Raw genomic sequence first — 12,553 nt, 5'->3', positions numbered from 1 at the left:
AACACACGCACATTCGCAAATAAACAAATACATACACATTTATGATGTATTATATGCATGCGTGCACATAATATATCATATAAAATAACAGTTATTTACGCACCCATCCTTATCAACTACAGTAGTATAGTATTTGATATAAATATGTTAAGTACTATAGTATATCAACAATCAAGTTAGTGTCTCTTAACATGTACTTCCAAGAACTGAATATCCTTCGAAAATCCAATGGTCTATAATATTATTAGTGTTTAATGCAAAACAAAGATTGTTCGAAAATGCACTGGGAAAAATCCGTTATGGGGGACAGCGGTATATTTATTTAACAATTTAACAATCACCAGATACAGATCAGAGGCCATTTTTATACGGCATATCTAACAACAACAATAACAATGGAATGGATTTGGGAAGGTGTCGACGTGGGCCTGTTTAGTATGTGCCATCCCGGCATTTGCCTGGTAGGACTGAGGAAAACCCTCGAAAACCCCAGTCAGGATGGTCGGCAGCGGAAATCGAACCCACGACCTCCCGACCCCCGACCTGCGAAGCCAATGCTCTACCACTTGAGCTACTTCGCTTTGTGCATTGTACAAATTTACGGAATCCTTATGTTTACTATGGAAATCTGTGCGAAGCATACGTTATTCATATGCTACATACCTTTCCCGCTTAGATCTTACACATCATGCCATTGCAGGATGTCTGGCATCTAGGAATCTTCCTTATATTACATACGTATGTGTACGCTACATACGTTACATACGTCAGCTATATGTTAATACGTAAATCTGTATATGAGCTCCTGACCGCCTATATACAGTTCTTTCCTTCCTGCGGAAAGTACGTATAAAACACGTTTTCAATTCTATGTTGCGGGATATTCTATAGAGTTGTACATTGAGTCCAAAAATTACAGGCTTTAATCATGTAAACTACGTTTTTAAGCACGCTACATATGTTTTTTCGCCCTCAGTGTGGAAGATATACAATTTGATAGATTATATGCGATTGAACAAACTATGAATGAATGCAAAATGCTCATGAGTAGTTTTCGAGAAAATAAGAATAAAAACAAAAGCTTTTGTAAACCTAAAAATTTCTGCTGTTTGATAACCAGATCCACGACATCTATTAAGAAGAAACTGAAACTACAGAAAACAGTCGTCAACTTTTCATTATGGCACTAGTTAAACGACAATATACAGTACATGTAATGAGATAAAGCCAAAGTTACGATTATAATATTCTCCAAAGGTTATATATATATATATATATATATATATATATATATATATATATATATATATATATGAATCGACAGATGGCATCCTAGTGAACTAAATGAGTACATTACAATTTGCGATCAGTTCACTTTATGACCATTTTTCAATTTTCATCCCTTTAGCGATCAACTCTGATTGACAAGTAGATAAGATTAGTCAGATACGATAAAATAGTTTGCAACCAAATGAAACGGTGACTAATTCTTTTTGAAACAACCTTTGGAAAATACGAATTACTGCATCACCCTTCACTACTGGACAGGGTGATGAGAAGTGGATTTTGTACGAAGCTCCGCGGGCGCGGGAACAGGTCAAAACTCCCACAGCCAAAACCCCCACACTCAAGAAATGTCAAAACGCCCACACAAACGGTCATAACTCCCACACAAACGGACAAATCTCCCAAATGCGAGAACGGTCATAACTCCCACAGCCAAAACCGCCACACTGGTAATCGGTCATAACCTCCAACGGTCATAACTCCCACACAAACGGACAAAACTCCCAAATGCGCGAACGGTCATAACTCCCACAGGAAAATACCCCACACTGGTAATCGGTCATAACCTCCAACGGTCATAACTCCCACACAAATGGACAAAGCTCCCACACATAGCAACGTTCATAATCCCCACATAAATGGACAAAACCCCCACACAAATGGACAAAACTCCCACATGCAGAAATTGTCACAACTGCCACACAAATGGACAAAACCTCCACACAATCGGACAAATCTCCCACACATAACAACGTTCATAATCCCCACATAAATGGACAAAACCCCCACACAAATGGACAAAACTCCCACATGCAGAAATTGTCACAACTGCCACACAAATGGACAAAACCTCCACACAATCGGACAAATCTCCCACACTCTGAAACGATCCTGGTTGCATGTCTTGCCCTTGTATATTTTAATAACATTTTTTATTCCACTTAAACTGATGTTGCAACTATTCTTCTTGCACTGTTTTCTAATGACAGAAACACTAAAGTGGGTGTCATAAAGAGCAGCAATTAAGACGTGCAATCACGATCATTTCAGAGTGTGGGAGATTTGTCCGATTGTGTGGGGGTTTTGTCCATTTGTGTGGCAGTTATGACAATTTCTGCATGTGGGAGTTTTGACCATTTGTGTGGGAGTTTTGTCCATTCATGTGGGGATTATGACCGTTGCTATGTGTGGCTGTTTTGTCCATTCGTGTGCGAGTTATGACCGATTGTGTGGGCGTTTTGACATTTCTTGAGTGTGGGAGTTTTGGCTGTGGGGGTTTTAACCGTTCGTGCGTTTGGGAGATTTGTCCATTTGTGTGAGAGTTATGACTGATTGTGTGGGCGTTTTGACATTTCTTGAGTGTGAGGGTTTTGGCTGTGGGGGGTTTTGACCTAGACCCCGCGGCGCCATCATAATTGGTTAGCATCCCATGAACCCGTTTCAAAACAGCCAAAACCAGCACTGCACTAGAATAAGATCTTCCTGTGTGTTTGGTGGACTGCTTGCGGCATCGTGCACCGAGAACTGCTACCAGCTGGTCAGAGCATGTTGAGCCGTGTTTAAGTAAAACTCAAAACTCCGGAGCCAGCTCTTCCAGAATCCCAAAGGGGTCCTTCTGTTACAGGACAACGCTAATTCCCACGTGGCTAGGATGACGCGGGACATCATTCTATTCTACCCCTTGGATGGGAAACACTATTGCATCCACCATAGTCCCCAGACATTACACCGTCCGATTATCACCTGTTCAATTCCTTGGACAATCACCTTAGAGGACGCCAATTCAAATCCCTAGAAGAGGTGCAAAATGCACTTGATACTTTCTTCGCTTCAGGGCCCACCCATTTCCACCGCGGTTGAATCCATGGCCTTCCAGAAATTTGGCAGAAGGTCGTCGATGCTGATGGAAACTATTTTTGATCTTCTAGGCACGTCTTTGGTGACATATCGATGTTCGAAGGTAATGGGTGAGAAAGCGATAGAACTTTCTTGGTTACCTTTATACTTAATTATACTTTTGTTAAGTAAATGGCACTTTAGTGAGTACTAGATCTAGAAAATGTTTCAAATGTCGTAGTGTAAGCGCGCGATTAATAACTATTACTTACCCTTTGTTGTGATTAGTGTTGCGTACGAAACGAAACGAGGCTAAGAAAAACCTTATCTCGTCTCGTCTCGATCTGATTCTTAATAATTCTGTCTCGTTTTGACTCGATTATCGAAAAGCTTTTCTCGTCTCGTCCCGGTTTGCAAATTTATACATAAATTTATGCGTTGTTTTTCATTGAATTTCATCTTGAAGATATCAGAATTCTTCTGCGTCGAAAGAGGTCATCGAAAAGTATGATATGCCAACATTTAAACGATATTTATTAATAGATTACTGACGCTCCAGTACTGTAGCTACTAAAACCTGTTCGTTCCATAAGGACAACAAAAGTTGAATAACATGAAGAAAATAAATCGTAATTAACTGCAAAGTTCTTCCTCTGCTTAGAAAATTTACTTTAGATATAGGTATTCCTCACAATAACTTCTACTATTCAGCCAAAGGTCGTGAACTGCTAGTTTCTATGTAAGACTGTAAATTCGACTCTCGCCACTGATAGTCTATACAGTCTAGATCTTATCTGCTCAGTCGAAGAAGAGCTGCAGGTCGTAGTTCCGCTGCTCGAGATGCCACTCAATGAATATTGTCCTTAGATACTACTATAGCTATCCGGAGGAATAAAAATCGTGGACTAAAGTCTCACAATACGTAGAAACTTGATATTTGCCATTCCCTAAATTTACAACCCATTCAAGTAAGAATAAAGTTGACTTCCTATTATTACTATGGTACTGCATTTAGCACTTGTGTACCACTTCATATTTAATGCACGTAAGTGTCAGAGGCGGACCTACAAGATGAAACTTGCTGCTGGTGGTGGAGGTGGAAGCCAGAACTATGGTAGGTATAGATCCATTATTATAAACTTCCAAAAATATAAATAAACAATAGTTTAAATTATTTTTGTCACTAAAAAAGGGGGGGACTAGGTCCTCCGGTCCCGGGCTAAATCCGCCACTGGTAAGTGTCCACTAACTTACACGGTTGTTGTCTCGGCTAAAACTCACCGAAGACTCGAGCAATTATGTAAAAATCATTTCTCGAAGATGGCGTCGAGAGTGCAAGAAACAAAAAAACATGTGGCTCAAGGGAATTTTCTTCTTCTCAGGAACGAAACTAGAATTTTTTGATAGGCAGAGTCCAAGCTCTGGAAAGGGGTCCAATAATAAAAACCATTACGTCTATGTATATTGAAGGAATATTATTCTGCACCCGAAAAGACAATAAGTAATTGTAAAATACTTCCACCTATATTTTCAGGAAAAAATGATAGAACTAGATTGTTTTTTATAAGTAAAAGAGTAAGTGTAAGATCAAATTTTCGTCCTACATAAATCATTTTCATGTTAAAGTATAGTTTATTGAGAAAGTGTACAAGTGTATGTTGAATTAGGACGTTTTGTGGATAGGTTTGTCTGGACCCGATGGAACATTTGTGGCTGCGCCCCTGTCACCCACGAAACATTTCAAATTTTTCGTCTCAAGTCGAATTAAGAAAGGTACTCCTAATCTGTGCTCTCATCTCGTGAGAAACACTAGTTTTGATGTTATTAAACAGAATATAAAGCTTGTTTTTAACTTTGACCGAATTAAAACAAACGAGATAATAACACAAAGACATTTATTAGAAAACAACATATGGTACATACTTTAAATAAAATTAATCAATCACACGCACACAACTCAGCTTCTATGTATACATAAGCATACCTTTCCTTATTTTTATTATAAGGAAAGTAGACTTAAAAAAAGTAAATACTTGTTTGGTAATGAACCTATGTTTCCTTAATAATAGTAAGGAAAGTAGGCAGTAAATAAGCTTGTTTCTCAAGGAACCGTCAAATGATAATACTTTAATTGTAGTTGGAATGGACTGCAGATCATGGCGTAGCGACGCTGTAGGTTCTGTAATTGACACTGTTGGGTCCAACGACAGAATATCCACCAACGAGCACTGACCCATCTCGAAGCTCGTATTGCTTCCTGCCTCCAGTTCCAGCTTCACTGACGGCATAATAATAGAGGTATTGGGGATAGAACTAAAAGTAGAAACAAGTAATATAGTGGATATTATGTTTTTGATGATTAAACTTTCTCAATAATGAACGAAACAAAATACCCTTCCTCCTGGCTTCCAGAAGGGGGGGGGGTTAAAAAAGGTAAGTTCAACGTATTTTCAGTCGATTCAACTCTTTTGCGGGCAAAGTTTTCTAACTTAAATTCTACTAATATCCTGCATATTTTTCTTTCATATAATAAGTTATACGACTTTATTTCTCTTTTTGAAATTAGAACACAAAGACAAAATCTTTTCTGTTATATGTATAGCTATATACAACATGGTGATAAAAAATTTTCTAAACAGCTAAATTATAATATAACATGCAACTATAATATAGCTTGCGTTGGTTATATTATTGAAATAACGAAAGATCAACTAATTAAAACCTTGTTTACGAATATTTATGAAACATGTCTCTAATATATCCCATTAGGCTAATATATGTTTTCATATTATAAACGACTAATTTCCTTCCCCCTCAAATCTTCGGCTCGTCTGCAAATGGCCTGTATGCTAGCGACATCTCTCGGCACCATGTAAGAGAAAGCAAAGCTAGCGACAAATATTAGCCTAACTATGTACTATTATGAATTGGCTTACTGATAGAGTGAGATTTATAATAAGCATTAAACATCTTAATATTTACGCCTAGATATTATACAACCCGTAACTCTTTGCACATTAGTGTTGCTTAGGCCAGATATAGCTGTTTTTACTTTAGAAATATAATTACTGAGAAATGTTTCTATACCTAGTCTTACTATAAATACTGGTCCAAAGTTCTAAGTACATTAACACAAAAAGGGTATAGATATTTTAATATCCTAATAACATGAGTTACATGGATGCATTATGAACCGAAATCAAAAATAATTATTCGAAATGGCCACCTTAGCATGTTGCATTACGCACCACATCAACTGGAAAATCTGCAGCCACTTTCCGAAGAGATCATTTTGCAAGCCATCTCCAGAAGCAGGCCATAGCTGAGGCAGGATGCTAACACTTCTAGATCCTTGGAGCCTTTTCACCAGCTTCTTTGGTGGATGTAACATATATCCTCTCATTTCGGGTATTGAAAGTTTCCTAAGCACTGAAAATCTAACACTTAAGTAAGCACTTTGCTTTGGATCCTCTGGCGATTCAGTTCATTTGTCAGGATATGTTCTTTGCGTTATTTGTAAGCATGGAGTCCCAGGTCACTGATTAACGTGCGAGATACAGACATTTTTATATCTTTAGCTCACGAGCCATAACCGATTGTTTCCAACTGGATTTCGTCGAACACGCGCCACCACTACTTTTATAAGTACTGTGGTTTGTACTGTGCGTGGTCTTTGGCGCTGGCAATCTTTTACAGTTGCAGTTTCAACAAAGCACTGGATAATGCGGTAAAAGTGTTTGCTTCTGAAACTCTCCCCTGGAGATTTGCATACTTGTGCAACACTATCACAGCCCCATTGCGTCCTGAACACAGCTGATACAACTGACACCTTTACACTTCTTCAGCTCATCCAGCAGTTACTCACCTTCAAGAAACCGCTCTTGACGTCGCTCGCTTGAACGGGCAGATGTACAGTAACTTTTCAAAGTTGGGACAGTATTTGTGGTAAGACTACGTAGAAGATCGTTTGGCGTTGGGCACGATAACCTCTCTATATAAATAAACATTAATGAGCAATGTTTGACGGTTAACTCCTCCTAGGCAATGAGTTGATTTTTGATGAGTGGAGGCTAGCCTAACTTAGGGTTTTTACACATGTTCTGCAAGGGTAAGAGGTGACGTGTAAACATAATATAAAATAACTGATATGAGTGTCCAATCCATAGTTTTCATAGTCGCTGAAATAAATAGTGGCACTTCCGATATCGTTTGAGTCCAACTCATCTGCAGTGAATATCGTAAGAGAGGTATAGTTCAAATACTTTCCAATAACCTATCCCCCCCCCTAGATTGTTAAATTAGAAAATACACTGCTTTTTATAGGAATTTCTTACCCATTTGCTCAGTAATCTTCCAATTGTAGCAACATGCTACGTTCTAGTTTTGAAATTCCATAAATCCTTTATTAGATGTAATTATCTTAAATGATCTTCATTTTTAGTGGAAATATACGAGAGAAGATGCAAATCGAAACAGCAGAAAACTATGGATTGAAGCTTTATATGAAAAAATTGGGGATTTACTGGGACATGTCATCAGGACTGTAACTTTACACTGAAAAATGCTTTGGAAATCTTTGAGAAAATGGCTGATTTGTCATCTGCCTCCCATTAGATAGTAAGGACCTCTCTTTAGCCCCAGATCTAACATAACTTCATCACTGAGTCTACTGACAAGTTGTTTCTTGTTTCAGTAACATAATTTAATTTAGATCAATCAATAAAACCACCAACGAAACATCTTTTACTTGATTACACATTGCTTCTACTTACAGAACCACCTCCTGTTGTAGGTGCATTTGATGGAGATGGTGCACCTGGCAAACGTTCCAAAGATCTTGAAGGAAGATTTATGGAATAAGCAGGCGCTGAAAATACTGAGTAGTGTGAGAGCACGAAGAGGACGAAGATGGAAAATACCTGAGACAGAAAAAAAAAGTTATATCAAGATGGTTATTTAAAAGCGAATAATATTAAAAGAAATTTGATTAGATATGGTCAAGATCTATCCATCTATAAAATTTGGTGGATCTAAGCAACTCGTTTCTATGTAAAAATCTGATTACACACATACACCTTATTTTATCTAATAGCATAGATTAGGGATTTGAAAGAAGGAATTAGACTTACTGAAGAAGTAATGTACTGAATTTAGAGCAAGAGAATTCTCATTGAGTTACGTGGACATATTAGGTATTACTGAAATAAATAGCGTTAAGGTACGGCTATTAATTTTGAGCATCAGTATCAATTTATTATGTAAAGACATATACCTATAGAATTATTGATAAATCGAATAGTCTGTGCTGCAAATCACTGGGCGATATTTGCGGGTAATTATATATAGTAATCTTCGCAGTTAGAGTTTTGAGAAATTAATCTATCAACAAAGTTAAAATTATTTTCTATAATAGCCTATAAAGTAAAACAGAAAACTATCAACTGACCAAAATAAAATTGAATGATAGAAGAAGAGCTTGAAATAAAGATAAATAACAGGCAATGAGCAGAGAAGGATTGAAACTAAGCAGTATTTTGGATTTCGTAGTTTTGAAACATATTTTTTGCAACTATTCAGTTCAAATATTTTTTCTCAATGCTAAAGAAAAATAGGATGCGGAAGCAATTCTACTTACTTTAATAACTTTTAAGACTAAAATAATGCTCAGTATTTTTAGTAATATAATGCCAGAATACAGGTTAAGAGCTGCAATAAGGTTACGGCTTCAATAAAACAATTTTGAACCACTCTGTTACCATTAACAACAACGATGAGTGACTTCTAGCACTGTTTGGTTCCTCGCCGCCGTAGTTTAGACTGAGCTAGGATGTCTAAGAATGCAAAACACACATCTAAGAAAGTACTAAATGGAATAATTTTCTTACCTCTTTTTTACACAGATCTTGAAGATGTATTATTATTATTATTATTATTATTATTATTATTATTATTATTAGTAGTAGTAGTAGTAGTAGTAGTAGTAGTAGTAGTAGTAGTAGTACTAGTAGTAGTAGTATTACACTAACTCTATGGCCTATGGAACCCGGAGGTTCAATGCTGCGTTCACAAAACCTCTCCACTGACTTCTATCCTTAGCTAATTGGATCCAGCTTTTACTTTGTATTCCTATTTCTGCGATATCCATCTTAATATTGAGCTCCCATGTGCGCCTAGGTCTTCCTAATGGTCGTTTTCCGATTGGTATTCCAGTTAAGACTTTAAAAGCGTTTTTACTTTCTTCCATCCCGGCTACATGACCTGCCCACTCCAAACTCCTAGACTTCATGACCCTAACAATTTTGGGTAAACCGTATAAATTATGTAGTTCCTCGTTATGAAGTTTCTGCCATTCCCCATTCCCGTTCCTCTTGGGTCCGAATATTCGTCTCAGAATCTTGTTCTCAAATATTTTTAGTCTATGTTCTTCCCTCAAAGTAAGCGACCATGTTTCACAACCATACAGAACGAAAGGCACAATTATATTTTATATATTTTAAGCTTCAAATTCTTCGACAGAATTCGCGACGACAAGAGATTTTGAACTGAATAATAACACGAATTCCCTGCTTTTAATTGGCGTTTAATTTCTTCGTGAATATGGTTTTCGTCTGTTAATATTGATCCTAGATATTTGACAGTATCCACTTTATCAAAAGTATTATTTGATATTTTAATGCATCCATAATTTGCCATATTACGATCCCGACCAACTTCCATGTATTTAGTTTTCTTTGCATTTACTTCTAAACCCATGTCCCCGCAAGCGTTTCATAAGACCTCTGCATTTTTTTATATTGTTCTCATATTACAGTTACATCATCAGCATACGCCATAACCTGGTGAACACCATTCAACTCCAGGCCCTGGCTGCTATCTTTGATTTTCCTTATAGCGTATTCCAGGACGAAGTTGGATAATAATAGCGACAACGCATCTCCTTGTTTCAGGCCATACTCGACGAGAAAGCTCGTAGATAAAAAGTTTCCTATCCGGACTTAAGTTGGGGTTCATTTAAACATATCTTAATTATCCTAATTAGCATTTTCGGTATTCCAAATTCTATAAGAATGTTATACAATGTCTCCCTCCTAACCGAATCGTAGGCCTTTCTAAAATCAATACATAATCAATGAAATGAAATGAAATGAAACCTTTGAGTTTTACGTCCCACGGCTAAAGGAGACGGTGATGATGAGTAATGAGTGAAATGGTGGAATGAAGAAAGTGGGAGGAAACGGAAGAACCCCGAGAAAACCCATGCACACGGTGTTCGTTCACCACAAAGTTCACTTTGCTGGGGCTGGGATCGAATCCGAGACCCCAAGCACCAGAGGTGAACGCTCTACCACTGAGCCACCGCGGCCCCAATAAATAATCAAAATTTAATAAATAATAATAATAATAATAATAATTAAAAACATGTTATGTTGTAGACATAATAATGTTATATTCTCTGAATAAAATATAACGTTTATCGTATGACGTCGGTTTGAAACGCAAAATCCATATCACTTTTAGAGAAATTTGTGAATAAGGAGCTTTAGCGAACAAAAATAAATTAAGTTATTCGAATATCTGCTGTTGTTTATTATGAGGAGAAATCAATATTGCTTTTGATTTATTTCCAAAAATGGGGGACAGGGTGTCTCAGTAGTAGAGTGCCTACCTCTGGTGCGTGGGGTAACTGGTTCGATTCCCGGCCAAGCAATTTGTGGTGGATGACAACACGTCCATGGGTTTTCTCGGGGTACTCCCGTTTCCTCCCACAATTGCATTCCCCCAATTCTTCCATCATCATTCACTTGCCTTAACTATCCGTCTCCCTTAGCCTAAAGGACATAATCATAGGACGTCATGTTATTTAATTTTTATTTATAAAAAGTGCCCTCCAGAAGAAGACAAAAATAATACATGTATAGTATAATAATAAATAGATTAGTACGACCCTCCGAATACTAACTGTGCTCCCTTGGAACATTTTTTTCTGAAAGAAACACTGAATGATATCAATGTTGATTTTGAAAGATTTCTAAAATTTACTTCCAATTTTTAGAGACTGATGATTTACTAGGCTACCTTTGTGCATTTTTTAAGAGAAAAAAAGTATACATAGTAGAATAGTAAATCAAACAATGTAATCGTAAATTTGTAGAATTATGTCTATTTTAGTAAAAATTTAAAATATAACGTTAATGGTAAGAATTGCCGTTAATTAAACGTAATTGCCTTAATACATCTGTATCCTATTGTCTGGTAAAAATTTTAGAAAGGAACTTCATTAGTATTGACAAGATGAGAAATAGCTAGTTTCTCTTAGTTACTTACAGCTACTGTGTTCATGGTGACGCTCAGCAGTAGTTGTTGTTGTTTCTACTGCTTTAGAAAGCTTAGCACTCCATATTTATAGTCGTATTTGGCTGCTAAAACCAATAATTGATGATTAAATTATCATGTTAATTTTTCTTCCTATATCATTAAATTTTATTCGATGATGGATGAATAGTTGAATGAATGATTTTAAAAGAAATTAAGAAAAATAAAATAATGAAATCTTTAAATTAGCAAATTTAATTAATTACTTAGAATACATTATGAGTAAACATCAAAAAGTAACTAAATTTACCATTATGTGTTTTTACATAGGAAATGCGAACGGAAATTTGGTAGTTCATTCCAAAATAGGATATTTCCTAGTCTTTAGGAAGTTGTTTATTATTCATTGAAACATTAACAGTGTTTCATAAATTTCTTCATTACCATTTTTGAGAGAAAAAAATATGTTGTTTATTACTTTATACCAGTGGTTCTCAACCTAATTCCTATTACGACCCCCGTTTTATCGCATCCTCTTGCAAGCGACCCCCTTATAATTTCAGGTTTGTAATAAGCTTATGTGGGATTTTTAATAAACCTATTCTGGAGATCTCACGATATCCATCTATTTCTATGACAGTAGAACCCATTTCTTGTGTATAGTGGATAGAGTAACTTCCTTAAAAGCGAATGGATTAAAACCAACTTAAGTCAGTTTCACTCATATTACAAATATCGAATCCGATCCGTCATACTGTTTCAAAATGAAGGCCGTCTGAAAAGTTTAAAACTTCATAACTCCTTAATTTTGGGTCATATGATTAAACAAAATAAAGCGATTTCTAATTTTAAAAACCTTGGACAGTTCTTTAAGAAGTTATTGAGTATTTTAACTTTTGAAAGGCCGCCACTATGAGTTATCTCATGTTGTAAATTTGATACATTGTTCTGTGTGTGTTCAAATTTAAAATTTAGGAAACAAATAAAATCCCAAGCTAAAAATCTATCTTCGTTGTGGTCAGTTTGCTGGAAAAAAGACTACTCGCTCACACACACTGTTACGTATCACATTATATTTCAATTTTAATTGTATTTCGATCGGCAGTTTTTTTTCTAC

This window comes from Thermobia domestica, chromosome 7 (assembly GCF_964235325.1).
Source record: "Thermobia domestica chromosome 7, izTheDome1.hap1.1, whole genome shotgun sequence".
Lineage (NCBI taxonomy): Eukaryota > Metazoa > Arthropoda > Insecta > Zygentoma > Lepismatidae > Thermobia > Thermobia domestica.
This window is presented reverse-complemented; position numbering follows the sequence as displayed.